The sequence below is a fragment of the Limulus polyphemus genome, unplaced genomic scaffold (genome assembly GCF_000517525.1).
Source record: "Limulus polyphemus unplaced genomic scaffold, Limulus_polyphemus-2.1.2 Scaffold8116, whole genome shotgun sequence".
Lineage (NCBI taxonomy): Eukaryota > Metazoa > Arthropoda > Merostomata > Xiphosura > Limulidae > Limulus > Limulus polyphemus.
The window spans coordinates 2723-20604 of NW_013673726.1; the positions used below are offsets into that span (position 1 = coordinate 2723).

At 33.1% G+C, this 17882-nt stretch overlaps 1 long non-coding RNA gene across 1 annotated transcript; it reads left to right on the top strand.

Annotated features, from left to right (window-relative positions):
• The first annotated feature begins 1697 nt into the window (after positions 1–1697).
• Positions 1698–11452, top strand: LOC106475124. Its single transcript, XR_002608781.1, has 3 exons — positions 1698–1716; positions 4697–5137; positions 10167–11452. It is a non-coding gene; the product is annotated as an uncharacterized LOC106475124 (long non-coding RNA).
• The last annotated feature ends 6430 nt before the right edge of the window (positions 11453–17882 follow it).

The window sequence follows — 17882 nt, forward strand, 5'->3', positions numbered from 1 at the left end:
ACGGGCGTGAGTATTACAGTCAAACCTAGGCAATATTACTAAACGGATAATTGTGCATTGCATAAGGTACGTTTTAAGTTATGTCTATATCTTTTGTAAGCTAAAAAATCATAATTCTAGTGTAAATTATATTATCATTAACCCTTAAAGTTAGTTTTCTTACAAATGTATAGTTTAAAAATCTCAATTACAGGGTGAAACAGGAATTACCAGCCAATAACAGATGAACGTTAGTTGACTGTAACATGTAGATGCTCGATGCTTTGTACACTATACAATCTGTGTCTTTAGGAAGCCAATCACTATATTAGGATTGAAGTGAAGGAGTAAAAAAATAATAATAAAAATACAATACACATAATATTATATATTATTACACACATTCGTAGAATAATTATTTTAAAAAACACAAAGGATTATTTAAAGAGATGTTTTAGCCGCATATGTTTTATTTGAAAAGGCTGCTTTTCTAGTGGTAAAATTTTATATGCGATTAGTGGGGGGGGGGGGGTTGGTGTCATAGTCTCGGCATATTGTTATGCTTTAATAGAGAGAGAGAATTTAGTTACACAGATACTATAAATGCTCACTATATTCTCAAACAAATCTCTGTGACAACTTAAACTTTAACATCTCGAATTATTGCGATTAAATAGTCAATAGCTAAAGTAAATCATCATGAACCGTATCAGCTAGTCTTCCACAACAGATATCTTTAAATCTTGTATACTTACCTTGTTTACTATCCTTATCTGTTAGGTTTTTAAATTCCCAATGTTTTATTTATATTGTGTCTCAAACCTTAAGCTTGGTTGTTTACCTTTTTTGTGACTGCATTTTAACTTTAAACTAGCTATCTTGTTTCTGCTTTGTTTTTTTATGATCGATATTCCCCTTTTTAGATTAGCAATTTTAATAATCTTATATCATTAACTTTCATGGACAATCACTGTTTTGTTGTGAACTAGATTAAATAAGTGAATTGTAATTATTTTCAGCAAATAATTCAAAAGAATCTACCGAACGAAAGAACACCTTACAACAGTATATTTTCTAATAGAAATAGTTCCCCAGTGGTACAGCGGTAAGTCTATAGGCTTATAATGCTAAAAACCTGGTTTCGATACCTGTGGTGGGCAAAGCAGAGACAGCTCTAATTTACGCTTAACAAGAAACAAACAAACCGATAAAAATAACGTTTTTTAAGTTGGCCTCAATGGAACACGGATTACAAAAACAAAGTTGTACACCACTTATACATAATTAATATTAGTTTTATGGCATATGTCATTTTATTCTAGTTAGTATAAATTACTTCCCCAAGAACAATAAAATAGGTAAATTTCAAAGACAATTTTTTTCATATTTTCCCCTTTCATTTAAACATTTGGTGTTTCTTCGATGTATTTTTACAAATCTACTGTAAACAGGAAAATATAGCACTACAAAATATAGTTCTTTGGGTAAAACACTGTTTTATCTAAATATTATCGTTAAATACTATAAAAAGTACCACTTATGACACTGGAATCTAATTTTATCTGAAAAAATGAAAATATATAGTGTTATTAAAATTTAATACACATGTTAAGTACGATAGCTGTGTATGTGGAAAACAGTTTGACCGGTTTAGTTCCCGCTTTAGGTTATTCAGACGAAGGAAACGAGGGTGTAAACGAGGTATAAGTTTGTTTTAAAGATTAGAGAGATCGTAAGGTAAGCTAATTTATTTTTGTAAAAGAAGTTTTAATCATAATGTTATCTTTTAAAGCTTAATAATAGTAAGGAATTTATAACTTTCTCTCCCAATGTTAATTCGTGTTAAGTTATTAATGCTCAATCATCACTTAGTCTTAGGCCTCGTTTAACTTTCTTTTTTTTTGCTGTTATAAAAATGGCGCTGATGTTGTAATAGTAATCAAGTGATACTTGAGTAAGGACGCACATTATGTTAATATAATAATAAGGTAGGCAAACAACGATTTATAAACATAAGGAAGAGTTTTATTGGTGGTGAAACGTATTATTGTTTCGACAGAACATTAGTTGTCTTTTATAGGTATATGTCAATGTCGGTACTAACCAGTACAACTTGCAAGGTTTATGATTATATATATTTTCGAAGACGAAAGACACATGGATTAGAATTTAAATATAATGGAAATGGAGTCAGTAGGTGACACTGATACTGCAACAGGATATAGATACAGGTTAAATCTGGTCAAGTTTATGAACGGTAAATAGACTTTGCTAAATTTGGCTAGGGCCATTATCACAGTTTAGTGAGAGATCATTTGCTTTGATGATTTCTGTATTTTCTAAACAGTCTCTTTCTCTTTTAGTTTTGGGTTGATGTAAGAGAAGAATTTTTCCCAAAATATTTTGTGGCCTGTTTCATATTGATGATATGTTACGGCAAATATCTGGAATTCACCTCTACACTTGTGACCTTGGTGTTCTTTGTGTCGTATTTCTAAGGAATGTGATGTTTTCCTATGTATTTCTTTCCATGTTAACATGGGATACTGTCTGTGCTCTGTTTTTGTTCTTTTATAGGGATTCTTTTGGGTTAGGTAGTAAGGTGTTAGTTTTCTGTGGCAGTTTGAATACCATTTTTACATAAATTCTCAAATTATTAAAAAGGCTAGTAATTTCATCAGCAATTTCTGCCACAAAAGGGAAGTATGCAAATTTGCTATGTTTTTTTATGTTTATAGGTGAAAGGTTGGAGTTAACATAATATTTTTCACTATTTTGAAGCTTGATATGAGCCCTATCTATGATGTTGCCTCTAGATCAGGCAGGTGCAATGTATGGTTCACGGGTACCTCCAGCCCATGAGGTGGTTTTATCTGGCCCTCGATGAGTTCTTAAATTTTATTATATTGTATTTTAAAAACTCATCATGGGCTGTATGTTGCACATGCTTGCTCTAGATAGTGCTATGTTCTTTAAGTAATTCAACTCAATAAGTAAGTCTTTGTGGGTGCAAAGTAGGTGAAATAGGAGGATATTTTCTATGGTAGCTGGTGATTAGATCTTATGTATGGTGGCATGGTGAAGGAATGGGGTTTCCTGTATATATTTACAAAAGTATTGTTATGTAGAATTATCTAATAAAAATAAATTGTTTGTATTTATATATATATATATATGCTTTATTGTTTTAATTGCATTTCCTTACGTAATGAAAATAAGAATTACTTCTGAAAATTTTATTTTTTTGTTCATTTATGCCATGGAGCTGCTGTAATGGTTGATGTATAAGACTGTGTATTGCAAAAAGCACGAGAGCCTGGTATAATAATGCTTTTAATTATGCTAGGCAATCTGCTGATTATAATGTATAGGAATTACAGAAAAAGAAATATTTTACTAAACCAATCCTTAGTATATAACTGAGATATCAAAATATTTTTATAATAATTACTCTCAAAGTAATATGACATCAAAATGCCAGGATATTTCTTTTAAGTAATATTTGACCATTATTATAAAAATACATTAACAAATTTACTGAAAATAAAGAAACTAATTGAGCTGTAGGTGGAGCTGTATGCAGAACGAGAAGTAACTTGTATATCTATTAATCTTTGCACATGTAGGTTGGATTCGTGCCACCATGCAAAGAATACTCACAGTTGAAATACTGAAACAAAGCTGTAAACATCATCCTTATATATTATAATTGGTTACTGAACATATAGTATTTTAAAGTAGTTCAGATTAGAAAGAAGCATCGGGCTATCTATTTATGACTTCATAGCATATACATGTTTTGAGCAGATTTTAAGATTATGGCTATAGGGAGAGCTTAAGCCCTACTCTTCACTGTCTCTAATTTTTAACTAACAACAAAGTAGAAAGCAGCTGACTAGCAGCACCCTCTACCAGTTTTTAGTCTACCATTTGTATTTGCCCTTTCAGCCATAAGGGCATTATAATATCACTATCAATTCCACTATTAATGTGTAAAAGATTAGCCCAAGAGTTGGCCATGGTTACTGCCAGCTACTTGCGTTTTCTCTCAGCAGTTCAAAATTAGGAACATTAGCAGATGTCCTTTGTAGTTGTTCCATTACTCTAACATAAACAAATGTCCCACAGTTTATAGGGCATGTTTAGTAGCAATGAGAATTGAAGCTAAGACTCTTGAATAAGGATTTTGAACCCCTCAACCCCTAATATGACCTTAATAATAACTAGTGTAGGGTTGGCTAGTATTTTTGTAAGCCAAGAATTTTTATACCTGTATGGCTGGCCCATTTAGCGACCATATAGGACGGGCATATTTGGCGATGAGGATTCAAACTCTTGACCTTCAGGTTGTGAATCAAGAGCCCTAACTACCAATGGTAGTTTATTAACATTATATAATGTCAACATAGAACTAAATTGGAAGTTTGTAAACTATACACAATTAATTGTAATCTGAAATTATCTTTAAATACAAGAATCATTCAAAAAGTAGTCATCATAAAAAGAAAAAAGGCTAAATTAATTTGTGCAAATTTTCCCAATTGAGTTTTTAAAATGTTCATTCAAAATTGGGGAATGAAGTCCTGTTGCCTAAGTCTTAAGTTACTATGAATCACTGACACGTAACAACCTTAAGAATGTGTTTCTATTACAGTCAATTCAAGTTCTATTAGTTTTATCAAACTAATAGTATTTTAAGGTTGTTATTTATTTTCAGAAATAAAATGGAAAGAAGGGAAAGAGGTACAAGAGTTTTTGTTGGGGGCCTTACTGAAGATATTCAGAAGGAAGACCTAGAAGAAGCATTTAGTAAGGTTGGGAAAATAGTAAGTGTATGGGTAGCAAGAAATCCTCCAGGTTTTGGATTTGTTGAGTTTGATGATCGTGAAGATGCAGATGAAGCGGTAAATTCCATGAATGGTCAGCTTATCAATGAAACAAGAATCAGAGTAGACAGGGCAAGAGAACGACGGGGTAGAGGAGGTTTTCAAGGAGGGCGAAATTTTCGTGAAGGATATGATAGGAGGGGATCATCTTATGACTCGTACAGGGGAGACAGTGGCTTTGGTCGAAGAGGTGGATACAGGTCTAATGATGGAGGAAGTTACAGTTACCGCAGCAGATCTCCAATGGGCAACAGATATTAATTTTTTTACAAGTGAGCAATTAAAATTAGTCATTTATTTTATTTATCATAACTTGATAAGTGTTATAAAACTTGCATTTGTGTCTTTGTTTAGTCATTTTTATTGAGTGTATATATATATATATATATATAAGAAATCAAAGAAGTTAATGTATTTATAAAACTTGCATTTGTGTCTTTGTTCAGTCATTTTTATTAAGTGTGTATATATGTACCAGAAATCAAAGAAGTTAATCTATTTCTCATGATTTCATTTATTACTTCTGTGTAATACATACTTCACTTGAATAATATATTCATTTTTAGCATGGCTGGGAGTGGGAATCAGAATATATTTAAAAAATTTAACATAGCTATCTATTGATCTATAAAGAAACTTTCACTCTTTTAAATTTTATCCATAGTGTATTGCACCATTGGGTATCTTCATGGGGCAGTGTTAAACAAGAAGCTGTATTAACAGTAACTTCTTTCTCTTTGAAATAAATGTTAAAACATTTGGATGCTGTGTTTAGGGTACCACTAAAATACTATTACATGAAATAAGTAGTAGGAAAATAATAGCTTTAGGTAACAAAATGCTACCAGATATATATTGACTTTTAACCCTGATATATGGTGTCTAAATTGGCTGTTACTTGCATATAACCAAGGATTCTTAAGTGTTTTGTGGCTTTTTAATATTGATAATATGTTAAGTCATATATCTGGAATTCACCTCTATGCATGTTACCTTGGTGTTCTTTGTGTCTTAATCCTAAGGAATGTGATGTCTGTCCTTTGTATTTTTTTCCACATTGACGTGGGATATCGTTTTTAATAGGAATTCTTTAAGATGTTATTTTTATTAACCTCCAACTAATGTTGTCTGATAGTACAATTGCTTGCTCTTATGCATGTAGGGAGAGAAAAACATGATACATGATTAATCATGGTCTTACTCTGTATCTCTGTCTTCTTCTTTTGGACAAAATACATACAAAATCACAGTTAAGTCCTAATATGTGAATCTTTAGAGAAGAAATTGCAGCTAAAGCAAATGGATTTGCACATCTAATTCCTGGACAACTCGCAAACAATGTGGCTACCCATTATGTGGATTTCACTTTCATGGGTCATGGCACAGCAGCAGATTGTCTCTCCCACTTTAATGTGTTAACGAAATTTTAAATTGGAAAAACCTGCTCCAAATACTGATAAGTCAACCACATGTTCTATCAAGGTTTCACATTAGTGCCTTGTCTGAAGTTACAGATAAAGGGCTTGTGGACATTGCATCATCTACTTTCCACAATATACACAGTGCCTACCGAGCTGCATTTAGCATCACCAGTTGGAATCTAGAAAGCACATTACAGGCATTCTTCAGTCTTTTTTGTGATGTCCATAACAGGCACAGCTGTGTTCCCACTGAAGTTTTATGCCCATCCATGGGTAGTGAACATTCCTGTGGCAGCAAGAGCCTTGAATGTTCTGCTTCATTTTATCACTTTTGTGAAAAAAGTTTAAAGTGACAAGAGTTTCACCACCCGAAGGTGCAAAACATTTGCCTTAGTCAAAGAAGCCTTTGATGATCTGTTCTTTCCTGCTAAGTTGAATTTTTTCATCTTTGTGACAAACCATGCCTAGCTGTTTGGAAAAGTACCAAAAGGATGACTCAATGATACCATTCATGTCATCTAACTGGGAAAACATGATAAAGGAAGTGAAGAATAGAATTCTTGAACTTGAAGTTATAGAACCACTTTCTGAAAGTATGAAATAAAATATGAAAGTTTACTCAGTTTTTCCAAAATGGATGTTGACATTTCAGCAGACAGACTTGTGAAATGTCTATCATTTTCCTAGAAAGTAATTTTAGAATTTCAAATGGAATCAAGGAAGTGCATTGTTTATCTGCTGGAGAAGTTATTGGACAAGACTCCTATTAAAATCAGTTTTGGGTGGCATGTTTCTTGCCTCATTCCTCCTAAAATGGCAAAGAATCCAGAAGAGTATGAAAAGAAATTAATAGGCATGCAGTCACACTTTGTTGGGTTAAAGTGTTGTCCTGAACAAAAGTGTAATGATGTGCAAAGGCAAATTGGGCAGTTTTTTGCAAAATGAAGTCACCAACCAGCATAGCCATTCCTTAACAATGAAAGTAGTCATCCCAGTGGGAAAGTAGCACTTGATGCCATCTTTGCTGAACAGCTGGAAGGAAAGTATTTAGAACTGTGGTCCATTATCACACTGAAGCTGATACTTTCACAGGACAGGCTACTGTTGAAAAGAGGTTTTTCTGTAAATTCAAATCTCACTGTGGTTAATAAGAAGATCACATACATCTCTCAGAGGCTAATCCAGGATGTAGTCACAAAGGCTGGGAGAATAGGAAACGTGTAGATTACTCCAAACATGATTCTGTATTGCAAATCTTATAGGCAAAAATATGAACAATACTTAATCACCTAATGAGAATTCCAAAACTAAGGAAATAAAAAAAACAAATGAGCAAGAAATCATGGAGCTGAATGAGTAAGATGTTGAGCATCTACAGAGGGAAACAGAAAAATTTACAAAACCATGAGAATGGATTCTTAAATTTAACTGTTTCACAAAGTCTGAGTTAGAACGTGATGAGCAAGATAATTAAAAACTATTACATAATACTAAATGTTATGAAGTGTTATTTTTATGGCTTTTGGTAGGCGGAAATAGAATATATTTAATTAAATTTAATTTTCTTGAAAACCACATTTTGGTTCTTGGAGAAGTTCATAAAAGTCCTTGAATTTTATTTACCATATTCTGGTTGTCACCACAATAAAACTAATGTTATCTGATTAGATTCTGAGTTTCTTAGTACATATTCCGTATTGGGCTTTAATCTTTGTAAGGAAAGGCTATGATAATTAAAATGTTTATATCACAGAATATATTAACAATATCTTATCTTAGTTTGACGTACTTAGGTTATATTAAGACTGTATGGTTATCATTGATTCATCCAAAATACTATATTATGATGGGAATTTCTTTTTTTTATGTAAAAAATACTGAAAATTTGGTTACATTTTTGCACAATTAACTTTATTTTTTTTACAAAGTTGATGCTTATATTACCATCATTGAAAAAATAAAACATTACATTATCTTGTAAGAAGTTAGTGTTGCTAATATAATAGTACTATATTATCTGAATAGACTTTCTAATTTTATTCTTATTAATTCTATATTGGTTTTCAAATATTGTAAGATAGGGTATGGTTATTAAAAGCTGTATTTTATAAAATTAAGTGGTGTTATTCTAATTTTTGGACTTTAAGTTTAGGCCACTTGAATAATATCCAAAATAAAGGTTTTTCCTTTGTCTAATAATTATTATCCTAAGTTATAATTATATGTTTGCCTTTATTGATTACAAAGGGTTTGAGTAACTGTGTATGTAGATTCAATGCTTAAGGCTCCAACACTGTCATAAATATGCATATGAACATGTAAAACAATACTAAAATGTCTGTAGAAGTATATTATACAATGATGTTGAAACAGGTGACCGAAGTGAATAAATCTTGCACTGTTTCTAAATCTTAAGTAATACAGGAGCTTAGATGATATCCAGAGGGATATCCGGTATTCCAAAAACTACTACACATATATATGTAGTGTTTGGGTGTTAAACATTATGTACTGTAAAGTGGCACAGTACTCTCCGTGTCAACTTAATCTGAAATGGACTAGTTAACTTCAGTATGGTTAGAGGTAGTTTAGAGATATATGTGGAAATTATAGGATATAGCTGTTTGCAGGATTAGTTTATCATTAGTAGTTGTGGAAAGCGTACACTACACTAACTTGGGGATAACTAAGAAACAGATTTGGGGGAATACTGTGATGTTAGAAAATGACTTTTTATACTGAAATTATATGCTCCTAATGGTTAGCTTCATGAGGCTATTGTTTTGAGTATCATTACAATATTTAGGGTTGGGGATTGAAGTTATTTTTCTCAATGGGCAAGTTGTGTGTGTGCGGGAGAGAAATATGGCTTTGTTGTGAACTGTTAGAGAAGTTTAAATGTGTTCATAGTGTTTAAGGTTCTATTGAAGCTTACCAGTTGGTAAATAAATAACATGAAAGCTAAGTAATACATTCAATTTCAGATCCCCAAACAGAAATAGAAATATACATGGTAATTTGCTCAAAGTTACACATACTCTGAGGGAGGGAGCAGGGTGAACTGATTAACTATTTTGATACAGTATGTAAAAAAAAGTAGGTGTTACAGTTATAAATTCAGATTTATAGAAAGCATGTGTTTAAACAATGTGATTTTTAAAAGGCTAATGCTACCTCCAATATATTTATATTCGTAACATACCATGATAGAAGATATATTTTTATTCATTTTTTTATATTTATGCTTGCATAGTACAGATTTGAAATAGATCGTGCTATTAGAAAATTTCACTGTTCATACCACAATTATTTGCTTTTCATATTTAGCATTTTGAGGCTAATGTTTTGAGTGTCATTACAATATGTGAGTGGGCAAAAAATTGAAGTTATCCCTTCAATGAGAAAGTTACATATATATGGAGTACGGCTCAGTTTTGTGAACTGATAAACAAGGTTATATATATTCATAGTGTTAAACATTTTATTGAAGCTTATCAGTTGGGAAATGATTAACATGAAAGTTAATTAATACTTTCAAGTTCAGATCCCCAAATAGAAAGATATTATACATAATAATTTGTTCAAAATTATACCTACACTGGGAGCTAGATAATTTCTCAGGTTTTAGCAACAAAAAAAAACAATTACTGCAAAACCTGGGAAATGTTGTCTTAGTAATTACTTTTACATTTTCAGTGTAGGTTGGTTTCCAAGGAACTACATCAAAGTCCATTTTCATGTTTAGCTGTAGGATGGTTGTATAAAATCCTTCCATAATTTAATTAATGACTTTTTTTTTATTTTCCAGATTCTTCCATGATTTTCCATTATTCAGTGATTCTTCCATTATTTTACTGATTCATGTTATATCATTTTCCAGAATCTTCAAAGACTAAATTTCCTGACTGATGTCTTTGCGGGTTATTTATTGAGTTCCACTTTTAATATCACTATCAAACAATTTGTTATGTTTCTAAGCACTTTTAAGTTTAATTGATGATGAAGTTTCTTACAAAAAAGGTAAGTTGAATCCTGCACTTTGTTACTATGAATGGAACTGCAAGTTAGCAGTGAATGTAAGGAATTGCTCATTTTTTATGATGGTTAAAGTGGAAGAAGTTTATCACTATTCAAATGGAATCTTGTTTCTGAAGAATGTGGTGCACTTGTTAGGTGTTGCACCCATCAAGTTTTTATTGCACTATATTTGCCATACTTGAAAATTATCAAAAACACATATGATCTACCATATTAAATACTTTTTTCATCTTAAAACTGATATCCAATAAATGTGCTTCTGTGGCATACAATTTACATAACATAGATTTCTGAAGGAATATATAGGTTTGTATTGGCATAGCTGTTAACTGAATCATGGTTCAGTGTTTAATACTCATTGGCTGATTTTCAAGTATGTATGCTCCATGACAGGTTGCCCAAAAACATCTACTGTTTACAGATGGCAGACATTACCTTGAGAACATTGTCTTAATCAACCGAAATATTATCACTAGAAGCCATTTTTTACCATCTGATTTTCGTTTTGTGTTGATGAGTTTCACTGCATTTCATGTTTGGATTTCCATGCAAATGGAGAACCATAGTGACTTTGCTTCAGTAATCCAATGCAATTACTCCTTTCTTCAAACAGTGCCTACTGAATAGAAGTTCTGCACGAAGCAATTGAGAAGTATGATCATCACGTCTGTGAATGTCCTTGTTATTTTGCAGGGACTATATATTTCTGCGACCAACCGAAGTATAGTCTCTCACTACCCATTTATGATTTTTTATTGTCATTTTAATTCTGTTCTGTACTCGCTTTCAGTTATTTTACTAAAAGTTTCTTTGAAATTCACGGAGCTACTATTAAAATAATATTCTAAAATGTTTGTAATAGTTACAGCAAGTACGAAGCTTGCAAATGTTTTTTTAATGTTCATATTCAGTGAAAGCATATTAGCATAACTTCATCTTTACTTGCATCACTTCTAGAGCATGTTTTTTGTGGGGCTAGTATGAAAAGCAATTCAGTTTGTACTGGTCATTCAGAGAAGACTGGATAGAAGTCGTGCATGTAGACTGAAGGTGGTATTTTTGATGTACATGTATTAAAATGTTGGCTTTGATATGAGTTAATAATAAAATTCAAATTCTGTCCACTAAGTCTGAATAGTGTCATTAATTGTTGTTAAATAGTTTTACTGAGCAATAAACATTTTCCTCAAACTGTAATTTTATGAATGATAATGAGTAGCAATAAATGTTTTTCTACTATTAAAATTGTTCTTTTTTTTGCTTACAGACAATTGCTAGAAAAATTTCGTATTTACCTTTGTTAGAAAATTGTGAAAAATGGAAAGCAGGTGGCAGATATGTATAGTTCCATCAATTGAAATAGTAATTCTGTTAATGAAGTTTGTAGCCAAGTTAAAAATGAAAACATTTTCGTTATTTGTGTTAGTAAACATATGGGAATGGTATTAATCTTTTACCAATAAAATTGTAAAATCCAAATATGCACATGCGTTACAAAAATTTGTTTTTAATAATTGTAGCCATTATTATTTTGTAAATGTTATTAATGAACAAGTGTCTGTAGCTTATTTGCCATCACAGCGACCATTAAGGATCTGTTACTTCAAAAATATTCTGAAATAAGAATCTAAAAAAAAATATATATATATGAAACTAAAATTCAAGAAATTTTCCTTAAAATAAGTGAAATTTAAAACAAACCCATAGTTTTTTAAACATTAAGTCAGATGCCTTTTAAAGTTGAGGAGTAAGAGTTAAGTCTTTACTCATTTTTGAATCTTCACAGTAAACAGACGAGCGTGTTACTAGTCAGTTTTGTCTGTTTCATATAAAGTAGGGATATACGTAAAGCATAGTTTTGTATCATTGTTAAGTTAAAACTTGTAGTTTTTAAATTTTAGATTGAGTAATGAATTTGTACCCAAAATTTAAAATGTAGACAGTAGTTTAATTAGAGAAAAAAACAACGTTTACTACTGTGGGAGTAATCGTTTGAACGAAAGCTGGGACTATTTGATGGTAAGTCGTTACTGAATTATAAAATATGAATTTTACTGTGAGAAATGTTGTTATTGCTGATTACAAGTTTGAATTTGGGAAGCTTTTACTAACTTACTTACGTGCCGAATATGTCGATTATTAAAAGTGAACTAATGTGCATGAAAGAAGCGAACAAGACTTTTGTGGGTTGTTAACATCACTTAAAAATAGATACACATTGCACGTGGGACCCCACATTGCTAATTAAGTATAAGGTCAATGTACTGTTCAATTGTACATATGTTCTTTATGAGAACAACGTAGGATTTTGTACACGTGTATGTAATATTTGTCTCTTCGGATGTTTGCCTGTCGTTAGAAAATCAAACAATTATATACATGTTATACAGGTGTACTGTTGAACAATTATAGTGATATTTTTTATCGTTTATGACGTTTCCTCGACATAGTGTTTCATTTGTGTGTATACAATACAGTAACAATGATAGTAGGAGGGGTTGCTCTGCATTTAATAGGGTGCGAATTTGCGTCTTTTTTTTCTGTGACTTTATTCCCTTTTCACTACGAGCGTGATTACGAAAATTTACATCTGCCATAGTTTGTAACTTTGTGAAATTCAGTTAAGTGCCATCTTCGAGGAAGACATTTAATAGATTACTTGCTCAATAACCTCAAAGTGATTTTATACTTTAAAATGTATTTTAGTAGCAATGATTAAGGAAAAGTAATAAGAAGGTACAGTTTTATTCACCCATGACTGAAATACGTCATGGGCGCGATAAATTACTGTCACTTAAACTTTTTCCATGCATAGAAACTTAGCGTGAATGAATTTGCTTTCTTAATTTGAAGACATCCTGTTAGTAGTGAATCAAGCATAATTTTAATAGGAAAAATGTAACTTCCAGTCACTAACAATTCTGCTCTAATACTAACTTCTCTTGTCAAATGGATACTTAAATATATTAAGATGATTTTAACCGTTTCCAGTGATCGACCGTCACGATACTAAACGAAAGTAGATTCTTGAGCTGAGCAGCTGAACCAATCAGATAATCAGTGGGAGCATTTCATTTACAATCATTGTTGGATTTTTCAGTATGATCGTGTTAAGCCCAATGTTGATATTGACAGTAATTTATAGTGGGTGGAAATGATGACAATGACTGTTTCTACTTTTTCATTTGAATAGTATTCCTTATATATATATATATAAAGACTATAATTATACAAACCATAAAGTGAGTATGTTAAAGTATAGAAAAAATAAAATAAATGAATTGTAAACACATACATACATATATATAGTGTGGTGTGCAAACATAACGTGTTTTCTTCTTCCTTTTATTAATATAGGAAATTTTCAAAATTTGTTGTTTATGTGGTGTAGTTTTCATATCGTTGTTCTGTGTTATTCACCTCGAGTACCATGGTCCAGGTATATTTTCTTCTGGTAGTCGGATGACCTCTTGGCCTGACTCGTATTTCATTCATAATGACCAATCACATAAATGCTAGTCATTCTGTGTAGGCCCGGCATGGCAAGGTGGTTAGGGCACTCGACTCGCAATCTGAGGGTCGCGGGTTCGAATCCCCGTCCCACCAAACAGCCTTTCAGCCGTGGGGGCGTTACAATGTGACAGTCAATCCCACTATTCGTTGGTAAAAGAGTAGCCCAAGAGTTGGCGGTGGGTGGTGATGATGACTAGCTGCCTTCCCTCTAGTCTTACACTGCTAAATTAGGGACGGCTAGCGCAGACAGCCCTCGTGTAGCTTTGCGCGACATTCAAAACAAACACTGTGTAAGTCTGACATTAATAATTTTAGTAGCTAATATGAAATTTATTCGATCTCTACGGCCTGAAACAAAAAATCAAATTTGTTAACAATCTGATCCAGGGTATCTTCAGATCTAATTCTTCAGTAGTAGTTTCGTATGTTGTTTCTCACACCCCCAAATTCTTTTGGAGGTGAGTATCCGAGAGTAGGACAGACGTCCTAGTTCGGACACCGGGTGATCATGTTTTTGGTGTGACGGGATTCGAACCCGCGACCCTCAGATTGCGAGTCGAGTGCCCTAACCACCTGGCCATGCCGGGCACAACTCTTCGGTATAAATGACTGTCCATTGTGACACGTAAAGTATACATTTTTGATTTATTTTTCAATGAAGATTGTTCGTTTTAATTTCACATTTGTGTTCAGTCAATCTTTGTTTACTTGTCACAAATGCAGTTAATCAGATAATTATTTCGCAGTTGATATCTTGACGGATCTCACGTTATTAAACAGATCTGTCTTGTCACTCTCAGGAGAAATCAGTTTACCTGAAAATATCAAAATAGCGCGTACATGAAGTACCCTTTTCTAATGAATTTTTTCTATAATGAAAGAAATGCAGTATTTAAATTCACGCTACACATTCAATTTTGTGACAATGGACATCGCGTCGTAAATACTTTAACATAGAAAGATGACAGAAAATATAAAAACAAAGCCCTTTAACACGTTTGCTACCACCAGTACCTTAGTGCCAATCACACTTTTCTTTTCATACTTAACCCAGATGTCTAATATTTATATGGGTAAGTATACTATTTTAAATTTTTGTTTGTTTGAAGCTAAGTACGAAGCTACACGATAGGCTATCTGTGCTCAGCCCACCACGGGTATCGAAAACCGATTTCTAGCGTTGTAAGTCAGCAGACATACTGTTGGGCCACGGGAAAGGGAGGATATGTTTAATTAGCTCATTGAATCCACTTGTAATATGTGACCTAGAAGTGTGTCACGTGGTCCATAACTAAAATTCTGTAAGGCAAATGGCAGCGAATGTGTTAACACAGATAAAAAGATCACAGTACTCTTCAAAATGGGAAAAAAAAATTCTATAAAAATCACACTAGAGTTTAACTTAACAAAAGACGAATCAATACAAGATTAAAGGCCCAAAGTACATGATATACATAAAGGAACCCTTTAGCGTCAGTAACAGAATAATTTAAGAAGGAAAAACTAATTAGCGTATGTTAACCTGAAAGAATATAAAATGAATTTATATATATATAATAGACATTACATGTTAAAGATTAATCATTTATCACGCTTGTAAACAAAATAATACTTTTAAAATTCAGAATAAAATGTTTTAAAACAGTAATTAACCTCTTAGCAAAAATTACACACAAAACTTAAATAAAAAAACATTTGAAAAGTCTAACCCTTCATGAGGAACACGACGAAATGCAACACTTATACAAAAGTAAAATTTAAATTAATATGCAAAATATATATATACCAAGAATAAATTTCATCATCAAATTAAAGTACAAATATTTCCTTTCACCACTTCCGTAGACAAAGCACTTATAATGATTCAATCATCTCACAAACTGCAGCACCCTATTACTGTCCTCTAAAAGCTACCTTTGGAGACTGAAGCAACACGTCTACAGAATTCACATGCAATAATTACCCATAGAACGTATTCCCGTGACAATAAACAACTCCACTGTAAAACCGGATTCTACTCGTATACACTGACCCAGATTAGATAATCTTAACCTACACTTTTAACCGTTAATATTCATCGATTTTCCTGAGGGTCCTTCAAGTTTAATACTAAGAATGATGAAAATTATAATATTTCGTCACTTTCTGCCTCCCTCTGGTATAGCCAGGTGGTTAGGGCGCTCGTGTCGCGGGTTCGAATCCCCGTCACACCAAACATGCTCACCATTTCAGCCGTGGGAGCGTTATTATGTGAGGGTCAATCCCACGATTCGTGGTAAAAGAGTTGGCGGTAGGTGGTGATGACTAGCTGCTTTCCCTCTAGTCTTACACTGCTGAATTAGGGACGGCTAGCGCAGATAGCCCTCGTGTAGCTGCTTTTTACGCGTACCGGCAATAAAGATTATGTAGCATTTCTCAGGAAGCTTTCGTTACTCCAGTAAATCAAATTAGTGATTCTTGCAAGATATCTCGGACAGTTCACCTTGGTAAAATTCACTTATTAGATCAGAAAGCAAGGATCACAAAGCTCTTTCAATAGTGTTTTCGAACTTTTATCTATAATCATCAGTTTTCCAAACTGTTGATGCATTGCTTATTATATCTACTGGTACCAGCCATCCTAAACAGTGTTAATCAAGGAGCTATAATCTGATATTTATGGATACCTTGTATAGGGTAACTTTGCTCGATAGTTTGAACCAATTGATCGTACAACCAACAGACCATCCCAACTTCAGTGGTAATTATACAGTATAGTGTAAGTAACCGTTAAATACCACCCAATAGCCCAGAAAGCACAACACCCTTTTAGCTAAGATTTTGTACTCCTGGCCATTAATTACATTTGTACAAACTGTTGACACTCTCGGCGTTACATCTACTAGCACCAACCATTCTAACTTCATGGAAATAACGCAATGTAGCACATACATTGTATGATGAACATCACTTAATAGCTTAGAAAACAAGAATCACCACTTCCTTTCAGTCATTCTGTGTTTGACCTAATGATCACACTATCTCTATAACGCAATGTAGCACATACATTGTATGATGAACATCACTTAATAACTTAGAAAACTTGCGTTATAGAGATAGTGTGATCATTAGGTCAAACACAGAATGGCTGAAAGGAAGTGGTGATTCTTTGGCAACTGCATTATATAGTATATACACGGTGTCTCATGTTACCACTCGGAGCTCACAAAGCAAAGGTCAAAACACAATTTCAGTTTGTAGTATTTGAACTACCTGACTATCTTTCGGTTCAATCCTATTTATGTTGATTAGGAAGTCGTCATTGGTGGTTTCATAGACCATTAGAGCTGAATCTCGCCTCTAGATCTAGTGCTTCATTACCGGATTCATCCTAAACAGTAAGATGAGTATTCTCAGATCTTTTCCACTTATCTTTAGGATCAGAGTGGGAAAAAACAGCGCTTTCATCTTGATCTCACCCAACTATTTCCTCTTTTGACTCCTGATTAAGTCAGTACACCAGAGGTTCGTTGGTCATTCATAGACGCAGCTGGTTGACATCTGCACAAACTAAAGGCCCACCCAGTCTACACTTTGGTTTTGTTTGTTTGCTAGTAATTAAGCACACAGTTACTCAATGGACTATCTGTGCTCTGCCCATCACGGGTATCGAAATCCGGATTCTAGCATTGTAAGTCCACAGACATACCGCTGTGCCACTGGGGCTCCACTTTGGTACATCACTTCCTTCAGTCTTATGATAGCATTGCTTCTGTAATATTTCCTAGCTGTTACTGCACAAACTCGTTCCACATCAACTATGCAGACCTTAACCGCTCCACATATTGATGTGTATACTGTGGGATGTCTGCTCTAGAGGAAAAGCCATATATCACATATGCAGGAAACAAAACTGATTTCTCTGGGTGGCACACACCATTGATGAATATCTCAACTCAAATGCCGCCAAAAATCACCCAGTGAATGTAAGCACAAGTACACTGAGTGGTCACAAGTAAATAGACACCTAATTTTTCGTCATTTAACTGATTTATGCTAACTAATT